We start from the raw sequence: 21890 nt of genomic DNA on the forward strand, positions 1-21890 counted from the left end.
ACCACAGGAAGCCAGGAGATGCCTGGCGCCAGGACATGTCACAGGACCTGAAGAACAGCTCCAGGTGGGGACTAAGAGCAAAGCCAGGGTAAGGAAGGACAGATAAAATCCCACTCATGTGCATCTTCACAGACCCCACGAGTGTCAGGACCCCTCACGCCTCCGGGATAGCACTTATTCCACGGTGCCTTCCTTGTCTATGCTATCTCCCCACTAACCAAGATCAACCAGGGGACAAGGGGACTGTAGCACCAGTCGCTAGCATGGCCCCAGCTCATGGAAGGTTCTCAATGAATACTGGTTGAAAAAAGGAATTAAAATGTTAGTCTATAATGGAACATGTTTACACTCACACTTAAACTCAGCACTGTACCCACACACACACATGCACACACACACACACACACAGTGTGCTGCCCATAGAAGTGTTTGATGCTGCGGAGGATAGCATGGGCTGCTCTTGCTGTGTAATGAGGGAACAGCAGTATGTCAAATGCTTAGAAGAGATCCTTTTGCTTTCTTTCCTCCGCTCAATTCTGCCGCTAGAGACCCTACTGTTGTATTCTGATTTCGCCAACATGAAACTGCATTTGGGGGGAAAATCACCCATTCCCTTTATATTAGGAAAGTAAGAAGCAAACAGACTTCATTTTGGAATTTGGCCTTTCTTTTGGGAATTGGTATAAAAGACAATTCCTCCCTGGAGGCTTTGCTTTGGTTTTATGGGGTTTTTATATTTGCCCCCACCTTTCATCCCCCTTGAAAAGAGGCCCCTGAAGAGTTTGCTTGACTGGAACATCACAGACCAAAGTCTGAGACGTGCTTCTATTTTACAGTGCCACTGTTAGTAACGCCTCATATTTATATTATATTTCATAGTTTTTCAAAGTCACTTAAAGGTATTGCCTCATTTGACCCTTCTATCATACCTGGAAGGTCAACGGAGCACATCTCATTATCTCCATTTAACAGGTAAGAAAACTGAGAATTTAGAGGGTAAAGTGACCTGCTCAGGCTCATATGGGGTCAACAAAAATGTTCCAAGTTGTTTGTCTGCTGCTCACATCAAGACTGATCTTTCCTTCCTTCCTTCCTTCCTTCCTTCCTTCCTTCCTTCCTTCCTTCCTTCCTTCCTTCCTTCCTTCCTTCCTTCTTTCCTTCCTCCCTCCCTCCCTCCCTTCCTTTCCTCCCTCCCCTCCCTCTCCCTCTTTTATCTTTCCCTTTTCCCCTTTTCTCCTTTTCTCCTTTTCTTTCTCCTTTTTTTCCCTCCCTCCCTCCCTCCCTTCCTTCCTTTTCTTCCTTCCTTCCTTCCTTTCTTCCTTCCTTTCTTCCTCACTGTGTCTCCCAGGCCGGAGTGCAGTGGCACAATCTTGGCTCATTGCAACCTCCACTTTCTGGTTCAAGTGATTCTCCTGCCTCAGCCTCCCGAGTAGCTGGGATTACAGACATGCACCACCATGACTGGCTAATTTTTGTATTTTTAGCAGAGATAGGGTTTCGCCATGTTGGCTGGGTTGGTCTTGAACTCCTGGCCTCAGGTGATCCGCCTGCCTCGACCTCCCAAAGTGCTGGGTTTACAGGCATGAGCCACTTGCCCAGCCTGAGCCATTCTTGCTTTAGATAACCTGCTGCTTTGGGGTCTGAGAGATAAGCAGGAAGGCTGCCCTGTAGCAGTGGCATGGCCCACAAATGAGCCAGATGAAGGAGAAGAGAAATATAGGGAGGCTGTCGGGGACTCATTCTGATTAGGATTTCAGCCCTAGCTGCTGTTACAGGATGGAGAGATGAAACAGGGCTGAGAAAGACCCTTGGCCAGCATGGGGTCAGCTAGGGCAGGGGAAGCAATGGCATTGTCTCATGGAGTCACCTGTCTGACTTCCAGAGCAGGTACAGATTCATCCAGAGCAGGTACAGATTCATCCAGAGCAGGTACAGATTCACACAGAGCAGGTACAGATTCATCCAGAGCAGGTACAGAGTCACACAGAGCAGGTACAGATTCACACAGAGCAGGTACAGATTCACACAGAGCAGGTACAGAGTCACACAGAGCAGGTACAGATTCATCCAGAGCAGGTACAGATTCATCCAGAGCAGGTACAGATTCATCCAGAGCAGGTACAGAGTCACACAGAGCAGGTAGAGATTCATCCAGAGCAGGTACAGATTCATCCAGAGCAGGTACAGATTAATCCAGAGCAGGTACAGATTCATCCAGAGCAGGTACAGAGTCACACAGAGCAGGTAGAGATTTATCCAGAGCAGGTACAGATTCACACAGAGCAGGTACAGATTCATCCAGAGCAGGTACAGAGTCACACAGAGCAGGTAGAGATTTATCCAGAGCAGGTACAGATTCACACAGAGCAGGTACAGAGTCACACAGAGCAGGTACAGATTCATCCAGAGCAGGTACAGAGTCACACAGAGCAGGTAGAGATTTATCCAGAGCAGGTAGAGATTCACACAGAGCAGGTACAGAGTCACACAGAGCAGGTACAGATTCATCCAGAGCAGGCACAGATTCACACAGAGCAGATACAGAGTCACACAGAGCAGGTACAGATTCATCCAGAGCAGGTACAGATTCATACTGCAGCCTACTATGCGCTTCAAGTGGGGCCACCTGCCTGCCTTACAGAGTCAGAAAAACAAATTGAACCAGTTTTCTATTCCTCTCCAACAAGCCGCTGCTCTTCCCTAACAGTTTATCTGCACTTAAGACCCCTCAGCAGAATCCTGGACTGGAGAGCAAGTTCATCGGATTAGATGGGGTGTACCTTTCACCCAGTTCTAGCCTTGAGTGTCTGTGCTGAAATCCGGTAGCAGACACCTTTGTTTGTTTGTTTTTTTTTTTTTTGGATGGAGTCTCACTTTGTCTCCCAGGCTGGAATACAGTGGTATGATCTCTGCTCACTGCAACCTCCACCTTCCAGGCTCAAGTCATTCTCCTGCCTCAGCCTCCCCAGTAGCTGGGACTACAGGTGCCCGCCACCATGCCCAGCTAATTTTTGTATTTTCAGTAGAGACAGGGTTTCATCATGTTGGCCAGGCTGGTCTCGAACTCCTGACCTCAAATGACCCGCCTGCCGCTACTGGGATTACAAGCGTGAGCCACCACGCCCCGCTAGATACCTTTGCTTCTTGGAGAAACTGGGAAGACGCGGAATGGGGGAAGGCAGGAGTTCAGCACCAAGGACAGCGACCCGCGGGTGGGAGGCGCCGCAAGCCGCGCGGCGGAACTCAGGTCTGGGGGCTACGTGGAGGAGGCCTTGGTTCAGATCTGCCCCATGCCCCACGGGACACACATTTATCACCTGGAAACAGCGGCCAGTGCTCAGGAAGGCTCATGCCACTGAAGATCTGCCTTCATTAAATCCAAAGCACGATAGCTTGTCGCTTGCTTTAATTCATTTCCCTGCCAACTCTTGATTTGAAGAGCTTTCTAAAGTTTTGTCCATCAAGAGGAAGAGATTTTCTTTTGGGGGTGGGTGAGACCTTGTTATGGAAGAGATCAGCGGCCAGTTCAGGCAGTGTGGTCTTCCACTTCGATTGTGATGTGTTTCTGGGTTGCTTGAAGTCTAGCTTGCCTTTCCTAGCACTCTCGGCCCGGGTCAGAGACTCCATGTGAGAGAAGATGGCCCCAGAGAATGTGCTTGGATTTGGGAATCTTCTCAGAGGCCACAGTTTGACCTGGCACCAGTGGCTGGGGCCCATGAGCCACGCAGCATGCAGATGAAATCTGCCTCGTGTGTCCTCGCTAAATCCACAGTGCTAGAAATGCATTTAAAGGCAATCCTGCCCGCCCACAGCAGATTTTCCATACCCTGGCAATTGGAGCATGTTAAGGACGAGACACAGCTGCCAGGTCTGATTTCTTAAATCAAGATTCGTTTTGTAGGGAGAGCAGGAGGAAAAAATTAATGCACAACCTGGCAAGGTGAGGGAGCGAGGGAGGGATGCCTGCCACCTTGGCAGCTCTGTCCACTTTGGGTGGGAGCCAATTCCTTTCCAGCAAGTGCCTTCCAGCTCAGGGAAGGGGAGGGGCTTCCCACAGGCAGCCTGGGATGAGCAATGCCTGACTCAGGGTCTGAGTGCGGGTAAAGTCAGGTACTGATGGAAAGATCAGAAGTTGCTGGCTTACATTTTGTTTGATTTGTTTTTCTCCGAGTTTTCAGCCATTCTCACCGCATCACACTTGGTTTCCTGCCCTGCCCCACTGTCAGCTCCCCCTGCTCCCTCAGCACCCTGTGTCCATCCCAGAAGGATGGATGAGCCAAGCTGCCCAGGCACAGCTTGAGGGTGGGATCTGGTACCTTCCCTTCCCTGGCTGTAAAGCATGGGATGCATTTGAGGAAGGGTGAGAGCAGCACTGGGAGTGCGGACTGTGCAGTGTTTGGGTCTGTCTGTGGCAGGGCATGGGGAAGGGCAGTTATTTGTAAATTATACTTAATTGATGAGACTTAAATAATAGATGAGCCAGCGTCATTCCCAGTGGCCCAGCAGTACTGACGGCCACCTTCATTCTTCCATTTCCCAATTACAGCTGGGTGGGGCTGGGCCTGGGGGAGGGGTGTCAAGAAGGGGATAGAAGAGGGCAGGGGAGCAACGGGGTGAATTAGAGACTTTTATTGCATTTAATATCAATTCATTTTGCAGGCTGCTGACACAGCCAGATTTCACAGCTCCGAATTTATGGGGCTCCCCAGTGCACAGACGCAAAAGGAAAATATAAAAGAACTTTTTAAAAAATGACCTGCCATCTACAAAAAATTAAAAGAAAATTTTAACCCCCACCCCACAAAAAGTCATAAACATACACACGCACACACACACACACACACACACAATCTGATTTTGATTTCTTATGTGGTTGAGGGACTCATCTCATTACGTAATAATCACATTGTTCGCCAGAGCCGGGCTGTTGTGTCGTTCTATGGGCCGACTTTGTTACCTCTGCATATAAAAATGACGAGTGAGTGAGAACGTCAGCAAAAGGGACACACTGAAGAACAGGCACAGTCCCCTGACTGGAGTAGGGTAGACCCAGTCTAACCCCTCCCTGGGAAGCCGGGCTCCCAGGAAAATACCCGATAGAAGAGTCCATACCTGGCCTGCAGCCTGGGAGGTTTGCTTCCTCCACACACACCAGCTGTAGACTCTCCCTGCTCCCTCCCCTCCCTCCTCCCCTTCCTCCTCTTCCTTTTTTCTTCTTTCTCCTCCTCCTCTGTCTTCTCCTCCTCTTGTCCTTCCTCCTTCTTTTCCTCCTCCTCTCCTTCTCCTCCTCTCCCTCCTCCTCTTTCTTTTCCTCCTCCCTACTTCTCCTCCTCTTCCTCCTCCCAGTCCTCCTCCCCCTCCCGCTTCTCCTCCTTCCTCCTTCTCCTCTTCTCCTTTTCTTCCTCCTCATCCCCTCTCCCTCCTCCCCCTCCTCCTCTTCTTCCTCCCTCTCTCCCCCTCCCTCTCCTCTTCCTCCTCCCCCTCACCCACTTCTTTCTTCTCCTGCCCCTCTTCTCCCCACCAGCTCTGACTTTTTTCTCCTGATCTTGGCCAGTGTCTTGCTCTGTGTTTATTCATTTTCTTAAAGTGACATCCAAGGCCCACTACCTGCCCCATCTGGAGCTTGGCAGAGCCTCCTCTTCTCTGAGCAGTCATGAGTTGGGGACTGGGGTCACATAAAAGCTGAATGAGAATGACTTCCAACAAACTGCTGACACCCTGGACTCCCATCTAGGGACTCAGTGAGTGCTCCTTCCATGGGCCCCTTGGGATCCAGCCTCCCAGGCAGGCTTATCTATGGCCAAGGTGCCCCTCATGTGAGCCAGCCCTGTGGAGGGCTGTGTGCCTTTGGGAAGCACCAAAGCTGGGGTGCTGCTGCATGTCCCAGGCCAGCCCCAAGGGGAACTAGTAGAGCAGGTGAGGTTCATCTCTCCCTGGTGACATGGATTCCCTGGGCCATCCCCCTGGTACCACTGAGACCCCTTCCAATCAGCAGTCCCAGGGTCCCAGGAGCAGGCTGAGCTCTGACCTCCAGGAGAAAGAAGCAAAGCTGATGTAGGACAGACACTGTAAATCTGGTCCAGTGCCTGCCACAAAGCAGGTGGCCACAGGCCAGGGCACAGTGTGCCTTTCCCAGGGACGTGGGGGTCAGGCCCAAGTCATGTTTATTCATAATAAACACAGCCGGCCACACTGACCAGTTCATAGGTCCCAGCCCACTTGGGGGCGGCCCTCAGGAAGTTATGCCCTTGGAATTGGGCCACAGGAGCGCATAGGGTGACTCAGGCACCGGGTGCTTCCCCACCTCACTCCAGCTACTCTTTAGAAATTGTTCTAGACAGTTGAGCAGAAAAGCCTATTTGTCTGACTATACTCAAATGGTCAAATAAACAACAACAACAAAAAAGCCTATGAATTACAAACAAAGCATGTGTCTGGGAAGATGTCACGGGTATTAGTGTCCCATTCTGGAAGCTTCTCCTTGTGGAGAGTTTGCCATCAAGCAAATATAAAATGCATTCGGGTTAAGTCATTGGACTTAGCAGCATCTCAGAGCAAACAGCTAAAAGTAGACGTGAGCCAGCTTAGACCAAGCAAGTCCAGGAGCACTGGAAATGTCTTCTGGAAGTCAGAAAAGCATCTGCAGCTACTTTGCAGCACCCCATCGAGTAACACCCCAGGGTAAAGGGAGCTATGCCTGCATTTAATGGGCAGTTTATTAAACACCAAATAAGTGCCGGGCACTGTGAAGGCGTGGGTGGGGGACAAAGCTAAATTGCAACAAATCTCGGCTTTTAGCTGCTCCTTTCTGGTAGAGAAGAGACTGGAAGCATAGGCTGGCTTCATGATGGGTGAGCGCAGAAAGCAGAGAGGTGGCGCTGGGAGAGTTGGGGCTACCTTCTCCAGGAGAGGACACCTGGATTAAATATCAGAAGACAAGCAACTTTTGACTAACAAGGGCTTTCCAGGCCAGGATGCAGCATGACCAAGGGTGCAGCGGGCAGCAAGCCAATGCTTCACTTGATGGAGAGGGTCAGAAAGATTCTGCGGCCACCAGGTCACCAAACGTGGTGGAATGCGGCACACCAGGAGAACAGCAGAGCATTGCAGCCCCAGAACCTGCCGATGAAGCCATCTCAGGCCATTGATGTGTCAGAAGGTTCCCCCTGAGATCCCAGGGTCGTCTCACAGGCAGGGTCCAGCTGGAGAAGCTAGGGCCCCCACCTCTTGACACTGCCCTTACTTATATACCCTGAGTTTGAGGTGTCAGGGGTGGGGGGGTGGAGCCGGAGCAGTTTTTCAACCAATGAAGTGGAAGTGGGTGGAGGACTGTGGTGTGGGCAACTCTGCAACACGCCACTGCTGCTGGATGCGAGCGATGTTGACCTTGATGGCAGGACAAGACAGCAGCAAACAGACCGCGTTGGTGGCACGATCGATCAGGGCTGGGTGGTGGCACCAGACAGCAGCCTGCTGATGCAAGGCTGGGAGGCGGGAGGACGCGAGTCTGTAACTGGAGAGGTTTGTTTGGATTCAGCATTGCTGAAATCTTCCCTGGTGGCATATGCGGCTGGCCTCGGAAATATGGGAGGGACATGGGAAATGAACTCATAAATAAGAGGCCAGGTGCGGTATCTCGGTGCTGGCAAAACAGAGGCCAGAGAGGGCGGGATGTGGGGGCGGGTCCCATTCCTGAAAGGAAACCCGGCAAACCCTGTCCAGCACACCCAGACACAACCCTGCATGGTATCGGGCTCTGTTAGGGGCTGAGTTTTGTGCCCTCAAAATTCCTATGTTGAAGTCCTAACCACCGGTTCCTTAAAATGGGACTGTACAGGCAGCCCTCTGGATCTTAGAGTTCTGCATCCATGGCTTAAACCAACCACAGATCAAAAGTATTAGAAAAATAAATAAAAACAATGATACAACAATACAAATAACAGAAGTGAAAAAATACAGTGTAATTGCTACTTTCATGGCATCTACATTGTATGAGGCCTTTTTGCCTCACCTAGAGGTGATCTCTGGGGTACCAGAGGAAGCACGTGGGTTACACGTAGAGGCCACGCCATTTCATACTGGGGGTACGGGAGGATGCACGGGGGTGACATGCAGAGGCCGTGCCATTTCATACCAGGGGCTTGAGCATCATCGGATCGTAGGGTTTCTGGAACTAACCCCCTGAGGATACCAAGGGACAACTGTGTTTAGAGATATGGACTTCGAAGGGGTAATTTGGCTAAACTGAGTTAATTAGGGTGAGTCCTAATCCAAAGTGACTGGTCTCTGGAAGAGGAGATTAGGACGGACGCAGACAGAGGGATGGTCACATGAGGACACGGAGAAGACGGCATCTACATGCCAAGGGGAACGGCCATGTCCTTGCCTCCAGCATCTCTGTTTAGCCAGCTCCTCAATACCCCACATAGGCTTTCCTTGATTAGGCCTCCAAAGAAATCTACCGACATCTTTTTTTTTTTTTTTGTCTGAGACAGAGTCTCACTCTGTGGCCCAGGCTGGAGTGCAGTGGCATGATCTGGGCTCACTGCAATCTCCGCCTTCCAGAAATTCTCCCGCCTCAGCCTCCCGAGTGGCTGGGCTTACAGGAATCTGCCAGCACACCTGGCTAACTTTTGTATTTTTAGTAGAGACAGTGTTTTGCCATGTTGGCCAGGCTGGTCTCAAACTCCTGACCTCCAGTCATCTGTCCACCTCGTCCTCCAAAAGTGCTGGGATTACAGGCGTGAGCCACTGTGCCTGGTTCCTGCCAACACCTTGATCTTGGACTTCCAGCCTCCGGAGCCACGAGAGAAGAAATTTCCATTGCTGGGGCCACCCTGTCTGTGCTGGGTTACTGCAGCCCCCGGAAATTTATATGGGTCCCAAGCATTCAATATTGCCCTGGGAAGCACCCAGAATCCAGTGGAGATGGGAAGAATCAGAAAGGAAAGTAGGTGATTCCATCTGAAGTGGGGAGATGTGATCCTGCTAATTTGAGCCCTGATTTTTTTAAAAAATGCTCTTTGATTTCTTAATAAAAATGAAATAGAGAAATAGACTTTGGGAGAAAACCGTGGAGGAGGGGAGAATCTGTGTGGGTTAAATAAACTTAACCGTGAACAGCAGAAAGACCTACCAGACAGTCAGTGACGGAACCAGGAGGCCAGGGCAACGTGAACTGGCGTGTTCTACCAGAACTGATGGAGAGACCATTTTGGATAAAGACGATATTGCTGTGACTATTATTATTATTGCTGTTTTGCCTGATGTGATGAATGCCTCAGGGGATCTAGTTTCCAAGCTGATGTTTCGAGACTCTGGGGGTCACCCAGACGTGACCCTGTGCCTCTGCACCAGAGACCTTGGTGAGGCACCCGGGGCTGCACATGTATTTTAAGTTTCTAGAAGAGATGAATGGGTCTTGGGAGAAAATGGACATTGCAGTGTTTCCTTTTCAGAAAATTCTTCCTGAGGTGGCCACAAAGCTTTTATAAACAAAGTCCCAAACAGGGGAGGCATAGCTGCCAGGGCTGATGCAGGGCCCTGACTCCGGCCTTGACCTTGGGAGAACATGCCCCTTTTCCTCACCATCACCTCTTGAAATATTGTGGGCCACCAGATCAAATATCGCGGGACCTTCCCAGTCCCCGCACATCGTTCGTTTTAACATACGTAGGCCCCAGGGAGGGGCCTCTGGCTAGGAGATGCTCCCCTGCTGGGATGGACCTGGGAGAGCCTCAGAGGCCACTCTCTGGGTTCCAGCCTGTGTAATGTGTGGGACTTTCTTGGTCCCAGCCCGTTATGTCAAGAAGGACTTTGCACATGTAGACCAAGCCCTTTAATTAGGCCCAGCCCTCTGGGGCTGTGAGTTGTCCATCTGGGCCACACCCGGACTTGGAACCCCTCTGGTTGAGTGGCTAATAGAAGACAAAGTCTCCCAGAGTGATAAGCCTTGTGTAGCACCAGGGGGAACACTGCCTCGGTGGCATGTGTGTTTTCAAGACTGAGACCACAGAGGTGTACTCCGAACAGTCTGGCACTCAGGGTCGCCTTGACAAGGCTCTGGCCTTGCTCATCTAAAGGCCATCTGCAGGCCAGTCTCACAGGCTCTGCCTTTACGTGTGAGAAAGCAGGGGAGGAGAACCTCGCTGGAAGGCGAGTTTCCAAGTCAGTTCATCTTCCATCCCACAGTGTCAAGACAGTCATGAAAATTCAGACCCACCTGCAGCAGCACTACTCCCAGCGGCCAAAAGCGGGCAGCAGCCTAGGTGTCCATCAAGGGATGGACAGAGAAGCAGAATGTGGTTCCCCCACCCATACATTGGAATCTACAAGGCCTTAAAAAGGAAGGAAATCCTGACACAGGCCACGACGTGGATGAGCCCCGAAGATGTTATACTGAATGAAATAAGCCAGACTCAAAGGGACAAATACTGTGTGATCCCACTCACGTGAGGTCCCTAGAGTCATCCAATTCACAGAGATGGCATGCGGGATGGAGACTGCTAGGGACTGGGGGAGCGGGGTGGTTTCTAAATTGGGGGGTATTATTTAATGGGAACAGAGTTTCAGCTTTGCAAGATGAAGAGTTCAGGAGACGGATGGTGGTGATCTTTGCACAACAATGTAAATACACTTATACCACTGAACTAAAGATGGTCAAGATGTCAGCTTTTGCTCTGTGTATTCTAACACAATTAAAAACAAGCGTGAACAAACATGTGCACCCACTGAGCTCTCACTGCGTGCTGGGCACTGTGCTGATTCCTTCTCACACAATAAATAAATACCTCTCCCCTTCCATCAACAGCTCTTCAAGAGACACGTTACTGTCCCATTTCATGGATAAGAAACCAAGGCCTAGAGGTTAAGTACATGATTCAGGATCACTCACTAGTAAGACGGAGCCAGGGTTCCACCCAGATGTTTCTGGTTCCTGGCAAGCACTACAGAAATAGACGGTGTTGGCCGGGTGCGGTGGCTCACGCCTGTAATCTCAGCACTTTGGGAGGCCAAGGTGGGTGGATCACCTGAGGTCAGGAATTTGAGACCAGCTTGGCCAACATGGTGAAACCCCTTCTCTACTAAAAACACAAAAAATTGGCTGGGCGTGGTAGCAGGCGCCTGTAGTCCCAGCTACTTGGGAGGCTGAGGAAGGAGAATCGCTTGAACCTGAGATTGCACCATTGCACTCCAGCCTGGGCAACAAGAGCAAAACTCTCATCTTAAAAAAAAAAAAAAAAAGAAAGAAAATAGATGGTGAAAGAAATGAGTGGGTGAATGAATGAATGATACCAAGTCCCAGGCTTCATATACCATTGAACTTGCCTTGGTTTGCAAAGGTTTTTTTTTTTTTTTTTTTTTTTTTGAGACAGAGTCTTGCTCTGTCGCCCAGGCTGGAGTGCAGTGGCCAGATCTTGGCTCACTGCAAGCTCTGCCTCCCGGGTTTATGCCATTCTCCTGCCTCAGCCTCCCAAGTAGCTGGGACTACAGGCGCCCGCCACCTCGCCCGGCTAGTTTTCTGTATTTATTTTATTTTTTTTTTAGTAGAGACGGGGTTTCACTGTGTTAGCCAGGATGGTCTTGATCTCCTGACCTCGTGATCTGCCTGTCTCAGCCTCCCAAAGTGCTGGGATTACAGGCTTGAGCCACCGCACCCGGACAAGTTTGCAAAGGTTTTGACTGGTGGTAGTTTGGATGCCTTTTAAAACAAAATAATATTTAAAATAGTCCCAAGTAAGGGGCTTGACTTTGGAGTGATGGAAATGTTTTGGAATGAGACAGAGGTGGTGAATGTACTCAATACCACTGAGTTGTTCACTTTAAAAGGTCCATTTTGACTGGGCATGGAGGCTTATGCCTGTAATCCCAGCACTTTGGGTAGCTAAGGCCGGAGGATTTCTTGAGCTCAGGAGTTTGAGGCCAGCTTGGGCAACATAGTGAGACCCCATCTCTACAAAAAAAGATATTTAAAAATGAGCCGGTTTTGATGGTGTGCACCTGTGGCCCCAGCTACTTGGGAGGCTGAGGTAGGAGGATCGCTTGGGCCTGGGGCTAGAGGCTATAGTAAGCTGTAATCACACTACTGTACTCCAGCCTGTGTGACAGAATGAGACCTTGTCTCAAATATAATAGTCCATTTATGCTACTATTTTTAATTCACCAAATTATTTTAGAAATATATATACCTGAAATTGAATAGAAATATACCAGAAATATGTTTACTGCTTATGTGGTATATGGTTGCATAAATATACACACAAACTCTTCACCTGTGGGCAGCATCCTCTGAGCGGTCTTGGGGAAGTGGGGGTCTCAAGGGTCTTCAGCTGGACTTGTTAGGGCAAAGATGCTCACCACCTTGTGCCCCCTCAGGTGCTGAGCCTGGAGACTCTAACCTGCAGGCCAGGGATCTGCATTTCTTTTAAACCTGATTTTATGAAAAGTCCCCTGAGCATTTTCTCTTCTGAGGTTTGTCTGCTTGCCTCCTGAAATAATAAGTCACATGGGCTGGAGGCACTGACCTGCCCAGACTCATCAACCTCTATTTCCCTTTATCTTTTAGAGAGAAATGATAGTTTCTTCCCCAGGAATGGTGGCTAGGGGCAGACCATCTGATAAATAGATATGATTAATAATGAATTAATTAACATCACCTTTCAGCTGACAATGAAGAGAAGCTTCCACACACTAGGTGCATGTATGTGTGTGTATGCACCTGCGTGTGAGGCACACAGTGTGCACGTGTTTGCATGCATGTGTGCATGTCGGCCTGTGTGTGTGTGTGTGTGTGTGTACTTGGCCACACATGCATCTGGAGGACCTGGGAAGGATCTCCATGAGGGAAGGAACATGAAGTCAGATGTACCACCCACTACACAGCTGCCTGTGACTTGGGCTTTTATCCATTATACGAAGTTTTAACGCCCCAGGGAGCCCATTTCTCAAAAAAGCTCTTCGGAGTATATGTTTGCAGACTCCTTTATAATGTGAATAATCATTTTCTAATTCCTGTTTGGAAAATTAATCTTCTAGTTTCTTAGAGTGTAGCATAGCGTTTTGGAAATAGGGTTGGTGGCTAATGCCTGTCTCAGTATTTGCAAACAGGCTTGAGGGACTGGTTATGGTTTTTCTATGCAATGGAATGATATTCAGTTATGAAAAATGAGGTTAATAGCAACCTAGAAATATGCTCCTGAAAATACTGTCTAGCAACAACAGGTTACAAAACAATATATATATATGTATATACATACACATGTAAATATATGTATATATGTACATATATTTGTATATAATATAAATATATGTACATATGTACCTATATATTTTGATACATATGTGCATATATATAAATACATATAGCATGATCCTGTTTTTGCAAAAGGATTTTCATACTCTTTTGGGTTAAAAATTATTGCTAGATCACACACACATCACACACACACCGAGGTGTGAGCTGCGGTTATTTCTGACAGATTGTTACTTCTTTGTTTGTCTTGTCTGTGTTTTCCACAAAAACATCTATTTGTTGTGTAATAATCAAAATATACTGACCTGACTTTAATTGAAAAAGAAAATTATTGATCTTGCTGAAGGTCCCCAGACCCTCCTCACCCCAGGGGAGGGAAGATGATGGGATTAGAATAAGAGGATGGAAGTCAAACCCGGGGTTTCTGTTCTTGGTTCCAACTCTAAGATTCTCGGAAGGTGCTGGTGGCTGTTGGGTTACAAGAGGGAGAGCTGGCCGTGAAACGGGCGCTGTGTTCTCGAGGCAGAGTCTTGCTGACACCTGCTTGTGTCTGTGGGAGAACCAAATCCCTCACCTCCTTCACTTGCCTCCGCCCTCCACCGTGTCTCACACTGGAGCACTCCATCATTTTCCACGGACGCGATCCTGAGCCCCGTGCTTAGAGGGCTGGGTGGACTCTGCTGTGGCCCTGCTCTCAGAGGATGCTATTTCAGCAGGGTGGAGGGGCTGCCACCTGGTCGGGGCAGGAAGCACAGCTCTGGCTATTTTTAATCAATCATCAACCCCTACGATGGTGGCTCCCCAGTGGCTCAGTTCCTGAAGATCAGGCAGATGAAGCAGAGCCAGTAAAGGTTCTTGCCTGTGTGGTGGAGAAAGGGAGAGGTGGGGGCAGAGGGCTTGGAACCCTGAGACCAGCCAAGCCCTGCCATCGTAGCTATTACTGGGATGAAGGGATCAGTTTCGTCCTGCCTTTCAATCATTATGTTTTTCTTTTCTACCCACCCAACTTCCCAAAACAGAATCAGATGAGAAACCCTAAAAAGGTGCACCCTAAAAATAATCAGAAAATAAAAAACCCTAAAAATAATCAGAAAAATCAAGACGACGCACAGCCATCCCAACGGGGCTTGCTGTTTGGTTTCAGAGCCACGTGTTTCCACCTACATTTCCCAAGACAGGGCAGAGCCCTGCCCCCCTTGTCCGCCTCCTCTGGACAGACAGACGTGAAATGCGCTCGGCTGCCCCCTCCAGCGAGCCCCTGAACAGGGGAGAAAGACTTTGGGGAAGTCATGGTCACATCTTTCTGCCTCTCCCTTGGCCCTTTGTCTTCCTCCCATACAGCCTGTGTGGGCTGGGGCGGGGGCTGGACCAGCTGCACAGCTCTGAGCTGAACAAACGCCTGAAAGGGCAGGGAGCCTCCACTGGGCCATTTTTCAGATTTTAATTCCATTGAATGAAACTTAAAAAGGCCTTTTCGTTTGCTCAGCCTGAATTCCCTCTCTGCCATGGGCAGCCAGCCTCCCTCCAAGGAGAGCAGAACAACCAGCAGAGAGTGCACAACCTGGCTAACCATCCAGGGCTGACCTACCGTAGCCTCTAGCGTCCAGCCCTGGGCAGCGGTTGTGCGAGCCAGTGACTGGAGGCTGCCCAAACTCTGCCGTCACTGGCCGCCGTGCTAGAGCTCAGCTAGGGTCGAGTTTCATAAAAGCAGCAGCATCCACAGTCTGACTTCATGTCCAGCGGGTGAAAGCCAGAAAACATAGACGAAATCTCGCCAACAGGGCCCCATGCTCCACAGAAAACATCCTGACCTGAGGCCTACAGGCAGCGGCTGCTGCGGCCAGATAACCCCAGTCTGAGCCTCAGCTCTGCCAGTTCCCAGCTGGGTGGCTGTGACCTCCCTGAGTCCTGCTAAGAGCACCCACGCATGGCAACAGCGGAAAGTAAATGAGACGGGGCTGTGAGACATTTCCCCAACCCGAGCCACTCAACAGTGCTAGCTGACAATGCGCCAGGCCAGGGCGCCTCACACATCCATGCAGAATGCCAGCCACGGCCCGCACGCGTGTGACTCTCTTGGAATTCGGCTAATCAAGTGCAATAGAGCCTGCTGTCAGCCCACCCTGGCAACCCTGCCCTTGGAAGCGCCCCTCCCCTCCCTGCTTTGTTCCTGGGGCTCCCTTCCCTTACTGTTTCCAACTCAGGCTAAACAATTCCTGCCGCAGCCTCCAGGCCTGGAAGAGGATGAGGGTGGGGTCTTCCTCGGGGGCCATCCCAAGGTCACTTCCTCCCTTTCCCTTCCACGCTGCTGAGTGGGCAGAAGGACGTGAGAGGGTGCAGGCAAGAAGGAAGGTGCCAGAAGGTCCAGGGTGCCCTCCCTGCCTCCCTTTCTCTGCTGCCCAGATGCCAACAGCCCCACTTGAGCCAACCTCCTCGGCCTCCCGTGCCGGGTGCCCTCCTCTACCCCCAGCTTGACAGCACCTGGGAGAGCTTTGCCATGCCTGGTGCTCAGACCTCCCAGCCTGGGCGTTGGGCCTCTGTCAGGAGGAAGATGAGAGGCTGGGGGAAAAGGGAGCCCCTCTCCTGGTCTGGGGCCCGACATCCATGACTCTTGGAGAATCTGGGAGAGTCTGGCCCCAGGCCCTCTGAGGGAGTTTTCTTTGATATTTATTAACCCACTTTCTCTCTTGGCACTCGGAGCAAGGAGGGAACCTCAGCCAAGGCTATTAATAGGCTAAGGCCATCCCTGGGGAGAAGAATGAGCTCATACCTACAGCACAGGTGCCAAGTATAATAAAGGTTTCCGACTCAGGCCTAAATATAGGCTGCGGCCACCTCGGGGCGCAGAAGGAGGGCTTCGTGTGAGCTGTGTGTGTCCGCCCTGTTGCCATCCAGCTGGCCACTTGGGCAAAGCTTTTTGACAACTGTGCCCAGGACAAGCTCTACCAGGAGAAGATCTTGCGGTCACACAGTCCTGTTCCATCCTAGGTCAGCCCCAGTGGGAGCCACCCAGGAGGCGGGGGAGGCGACATGACATGCAATATAAATGACTCCTGTAAACAGAGAGTTTAATAAAAAGGCAGTGAGGGAATTTATGGGCAACCCAAGGATAATTAAAATTATTTATCTACTTACCTCCCTTGCTGGCTGATCAGTCTATTAATTATCTATTATACACTCACTGATTTGCATTTTAGTGAGGGGACTAGAGAAGGGCAGGTGAAAAGCACAGAGGAGTTGGGGAACCCCAAGGTGGGGACCCTCCTCTCTGCAGACCAAAGCTGCCCCCTGTAGACACCCTCACTCATCACCCCTCATGGCGGTGGGCCACCCCGAGGTCTGGGAAAAGCCCCTATCTGAGAACCAGCTCGGGGGGAGCAGACAGCACTGCGTAGAGAGGTTCATACCTGTTTGCAGAGGGCTGACTCCAGGAGCAGGTTCCCAGACGGAGGGGCTGCAGACCAGCTCTGGGGAAATGGTGGCAGAATTTCCTCTGGCTGTTCTGACTTCACGCTGCATTTTAAAAAGAAAACAAGAGAACAAAACGATTTTCAATCTCTGAATATCTGGAGTGCATCAGACGCACGCTCTCCCGCACTCTTGATTGAAAATATTACAGGACAGTGTCACGGGAACTGTGTCTTTTGAACGATACAAACAGGAGTGTGTTAGGCTGGGAGAAGCTGCAAGAAGGTGTCCCTGTCTACCACCTCACAGGTAGAAGATGCTTCCAGCTCTGCAGCCCCGGATATTGCAGGTGAGACTCACAGTATCAAAACCGAAGCTGGGGTCAGAGGGGAGAGTGCCAGCAGGTCATGGGGTCAGGCTGGAGGTTGGACTGATGGGGGAATGGCCCAGTCGCCTGTCCCCAAGGTGGGCCCCTGGTCTCTCTCACACCGTCAGAGCCTCCTTGGGGATGAATCCTCAGCACCAGCCCCGTTACCAGACCCAGCTCCCGAGTGCTGGGCTGCATCCTAGAGGAAATTGTAACAGCCGGCGTGGGTCGAGCAGCCCCCGTGGTTTGCACTTGTGGCCTAGCTAGGTCCTTGATGGGAAGCAAGGCTGTTTTCTCATCAGAACCCATCAGGGTCACGAGCAGCCATGAATTCTCCTTCTCGGTCTTAGGCTTCTCTCGGGTTGACAGTGTGAAGGCCTCTGGCCACCAGGCCTCCCTGCTAGACACTGGGTGGGGGCAATGTCAACGGGGCACCTGGCTTCTTCCTCTTAGTGGCTCACCCTGCTGATCTGTGTTGGCTGTGAGCAGGGACTGAGTCAGCCATGGTCCAAGTGTTTCTGTTCCCTCAAAGGCCACATGTGATGGTATTTGAAGGTGGGGCCTTTGGGAGGTCATAAAGTCATGAGGGTGGGGCTCTCTGAATGGGATGAGTGCCCTCATAAGAGTGTCTGTCTCCGTCTCTCTCCTCTCTCTCCACCTACACCCCCCCAATCTCCCGGTGACAATACACCAGATCTGCTGGCACCTGGATCTCGGATTTCCCAGTCTCCACAACTGTAAGAAGTAAATGTTTGTTGGACCAGGTGCGGTGGCTCACGCCTGTAATCCCAGCACTTTGGGTAGCCGAGGTGGGGGAGATCACTTGAGGCCAGGAGTTTGAGACCAGTCTGGCCAACACGGTGAAACCCCATCTTTACTAAAAATACAAAAGTTAGCCGAGTGTGGTGAGTCCCAGCTACTAGGGAGGCTGAGACAAGAGAATCGCTTAAACCTGGGAGGCAGAGATTGCAGTGAGCTGAGATCACACCACTGCACTCCAGTCTGGACAACAGAGCAAGACTCTGTCTCAAAAAATAAAATAATAAATAAAATAAAATAAAATAAATAAAATAAAATAAAATAAAAATGTTTGTTGTTTAAGCCACCCAGTCTATGACATCTTGTTATAGCAACCCCACCCCGCTAAAACAGAGCCTCACGTGGCTTGTGTTCCTCAAAGCACCTGAGAGTGGATTTTGCACAGGAAGGAGGAAGGAGGAAGGAAGACAGGGCAGGAAGGGGGTGGCACATGATCGGGGTCTCCACTGAAACTTTAGACTCTTCCTCCCTCCACCGCTCCTGAGACTTCCTCTCCCACACCGTGGCTCTGGCCCTGTGGGCACCACCCCATCCCCTGCATACGCCTCACCCTCCCACTCCCAACGCTGCTTCTCACACCTGCTCCTTGCTCCCTCTGCCCCACCCATGGGGGTCTTCTGGTTGGATTTGACCTCAGGGTCCTTGCACATGTTGTGCCTTCCTCCAGGTGTTGCGTGACACCTGCTTGTCCAGGCCTCCCCTCGGAGAAGCCCCCAGCCATTGTATCGGAAGCCCCTGCCCCATCCCTGCTGCTTCTGCTCAGGACCTGTCGCACCATAATATGGTTAGGCTCTGTGTTCCCACCCAAATCTCATCTGGAATTGTGATCCCCACGTGTTGAGGGAGGGACCTGGTGGGAGGTGACTGGATCACGGGGGCGGTTCCCCCATGCTGTTCTTGTGATGGTGAGTGAGTTCTCGTGAGATCTGATGGTTTAAAAGTAGTTGGCAGATCCCCCCTCGCTCTCATCTCCTGCCACCATGTAAGACGCACCTCGCTTCCCCTTCACTTTCAGCCATGATTGTACGTTTCCTGAGGCCTCCCCAGACATGAGGAACGGTGAGTCAATGAAAGCTCTTTGCTTTATAAATTACCCAGTCTCAGGTAATTCTTCATACCCCACAGTCATAAAGTAGTGTCGTCATTGTCTTCATTTGTGCACAAGGCCCTAAAATGGAAGTTTCCCAAGGACACGTGGAGCTGCTGCGCGGTCTCTGTACCGGAGTAGGGCCTGGCAAGCTGCAGATGCTCAGGGAATGAGGAACGAGGGATAAATATGTGAATGCACGGCTACCCCGGACGCGGTATTCCAACTCCTATTTGCACTCCCTACCAGTAGCATGGCCTCCTTAGCATACATTCCCCACCCTGTCCCTAGAGTAGATTTTTAAAGCATAAAGTTGTTTAAAATCTCTTGAAGCTCCCTTCAAGGCCTGGGGGTTAAGTCCAGATTCCTGAGCCTGGGGGTCCAGGCCCTTCACAGTCAGTTTTACCTCCTTCCCAGGGTCCTCTCCCCATGACCGGTGCACACTTCAGCCCTGCCAGCCCGCCCAGGCCAGGGCGAGACCTCCTCTGTGTCCCTAGAGCAATCTGTCACCAAGCTCGAGGCTCCTGTAGACTTTTTTCTGCACTCCTCCCAGCACAGGCTCCCATAGGCCCCTCCCACCCCTGTCTGTCTTTTCTCTCCTACCCACCCCCTAGCTCTGTCCTGCTTCCAGGACAGTCAGCAGCGGCTGTCCATTTCCCCACTGCCAAGCGTCCTGTCCTGTCAGGGAGGTGGAGCTTCTGCAGGCTCACAGAGGAGAAGGACCTCCGCCCTCCTCCTGCATTTCCCAGCCTCTGTCCGGGCCTTTCTGTGGAGGGAGCACGGCTCCGTTTCTCACCGGTAGCAGACAAGTCACCCACCAGCGCTGCCTCAGCATTAAACATCTAATGCAAGTCAGGAGCCCATTTTCCATAACACACAGAAACATTGCTGTTTCCAGGAGTTTACTGCCCTCTAGGCCCATCCATTGAACCCTGGTCATCAGCTCTTGGGGTCTTGGGGCATTTGATGGTCAGTGTTATGCATCCACTTGGCCAGGCTCTTGTTCCCTGGGATTCAGTCCAGCACAAACCTAGGTGTTGCTGGGGTGGTACTTGGTAACTGTGGCTAATGCCTAAAGTCAGTTGATTTCAGCACAGGATATGGCCTTTCTCAATGTGGGCAGCTTCATCCAGTCAGTCGAAAGGCCTTAACAGCAAAAACTAAGGTTATCTGGGGAAAAACATGCTGCCTCAAGACTGCGGCACCAGCCGGGCACAGTGGCTCACGCCTGTAATCCCAGCACTTTGGGAGGTTGAGGCAGGTGGATCACCTGAAGTCAGGAGTTTGAGACCAGCCTGACCAATATGGTAAAACCCCGTCTGTACTAAAAATACCAAAATTAGCCAGGCATGGTGGTGTGCACCTGTAGTCCCAGCTACTCAGGAGGCTGAGGCAGGAGACTCACTTGAACCAAGGAGGCAGAGGTTGCAGTGAGCCGAGATTGCACCACTGCACTCCAGCCTGGGTAAGAAGAGTAAGACACCATCTCAAAAGAAAAAAAAAAAAAAAAAAAAAAGACTGAAGCACCAATTCCTGCCTGAGGTTCCAGCCTGTCCACCTATCCTACAGAGTTCAGATTCGGCAGCCTTCACAACAACATGACCTAATTCCTGAAAATCTGTCTGTCCTATCTATCTATCTATCTATCTATCTATCTATCTATCTATCTATCAATCAATCATCTATCTATCTAATCTATCTACCTACCTACTTACCTACCTACCTATCTAGGGCCTCTGGGATCTCTCCCAGATTGGGTTCCTGGAGCTGACCCTGTCCATCAACAGAACCAGACATCCCACCTCCCCATGTTCTGCCCAGCATGCAGTCTTGGCTGGTGGAATATGAAATTGTGCCCCATGATGGCAGAAACAGGGAAGGGGAAGGAGGCAGCCCGAGGCCTCCTGTCTGCTTGGGGGCAAGGACTGCACTTTCACGAACCTGGAACAAACTGTCCCTCCTGAACCTATGTAAAGTCAGGCACAGCTGTGATGAGGACAACCCAGGTGCCAGCTTCACTCGGACCTGAAAATCCCTCCCCGTCAGAGCTGACATTTCAGGACAGGCGTCTCCCCTCTCCCTTCTCCTCCTCCTTCCTGACTATTGCTTCCCAATTCTGATGATGTATCAATAACTGCAAAGCAAAATGCCACAGTTAGCAGCGCTACTGTACTGTAACTAATCATTTTCTGAATTGATTCTCAGGGTTGTGTGTGCACAGCGAGGTGGGGCTGGCTCTCCAAAGCCGCTGCAGCCTCCAGGAATTAGGCACACCAGGAGAAGTTTCAGGAGACAAAGAAGAGGGCTGGGAAGAAAAGGGGAGCAGGCAGCGGGAGAGACAAGGAAAATAGCACATTTTTTTAAAAAGAGGGCGAGGGGAGATTCTCAATGAGACAGAGAGCCGGTGGTAGCAAGCCACAGCCTGACCCGCCTTTCTAGGGCGCAGCAGAGATGAGGAAGGGGCTGTGGCCTGAGCACTTTTGATGGGATGAGGTGTGGTAGGCAGGAGGCAGGCCACCAGATGCACTGCGAGGGCAGAAGCATGAGTCTGCTGGGCTCTGTCCTGTGCTCTTGGAATGTCCGAGTGAGGATAGTAGGCCAGACCAGACCAGGGTCCCCAAGGTGGGGGCAGGTGGTAGGACTGGCTGTCAGGTGACAGGTACCTTCCTGGGATGGGGACACAGGGGAGAAGGCAGACTGCTGTACACCCACCTGTTCCAAGCAGCAAGAAAGACTCAGGCCCAGGAAACCCTCCAGCTCCTTCATGCACATAAAAAGACCTCAGGGGTCTCCAGAGCTCATGCACTTAAGATTTTATTGGCTTAATAAACTGCTGCTGCTGCCCGCGGGTCTTCCTTGGCCTGAGCACATGTGAGGATGGAGGTGCAGCTTTCTGCGGCTGCTGTAGTCTCCTCGAGGGGGAGAGAGCTGGTGGGAGTGGGAGAGAAAGGACAGGC

General features: G+C 51.0%; 1 protein-coding gene across 13 annotated transcripts in view; it reads right to left on the reverse strand.

Annotated features, from left to right (window-relative positions):
- RBFOX3 (RNA binding fox-1 homolog 3) overlaps positions 1-21890 on the reverse strand; it is a 523695-nt gene that overhangs the window by 201825 nt on the left and 299980 nt on the right. For all 13 annotated transcript variants that reach the window (XM_037993660.2, XM_073005459.1, XM_037993665.2 and 10 more), the window contains exon 3: positions 16660-16765. The gene's annotated coding sequence lies outside the window, so the exon portion shown is untranslated. The remainder of the gene's footprint in view (positions 1-16659; positions 16766-21890) is intronic.

This window comes from Chlorocebus sabaeus, chromosome 16 (assembly GCF_047675955.1).
Source record: "Chlorocebus sabaeus isolate Y175 chromosome 16, mChlSab1.0.hap1, whole genome shotgun sequence".
In the NCBI taxonomy this organism is placed as follows: Eukaryota; Metazoa; Chordata; class Mammalia; order Primates; family Cercopithecidae; genus Chlorocebus; species Chlorocebus sabaeus.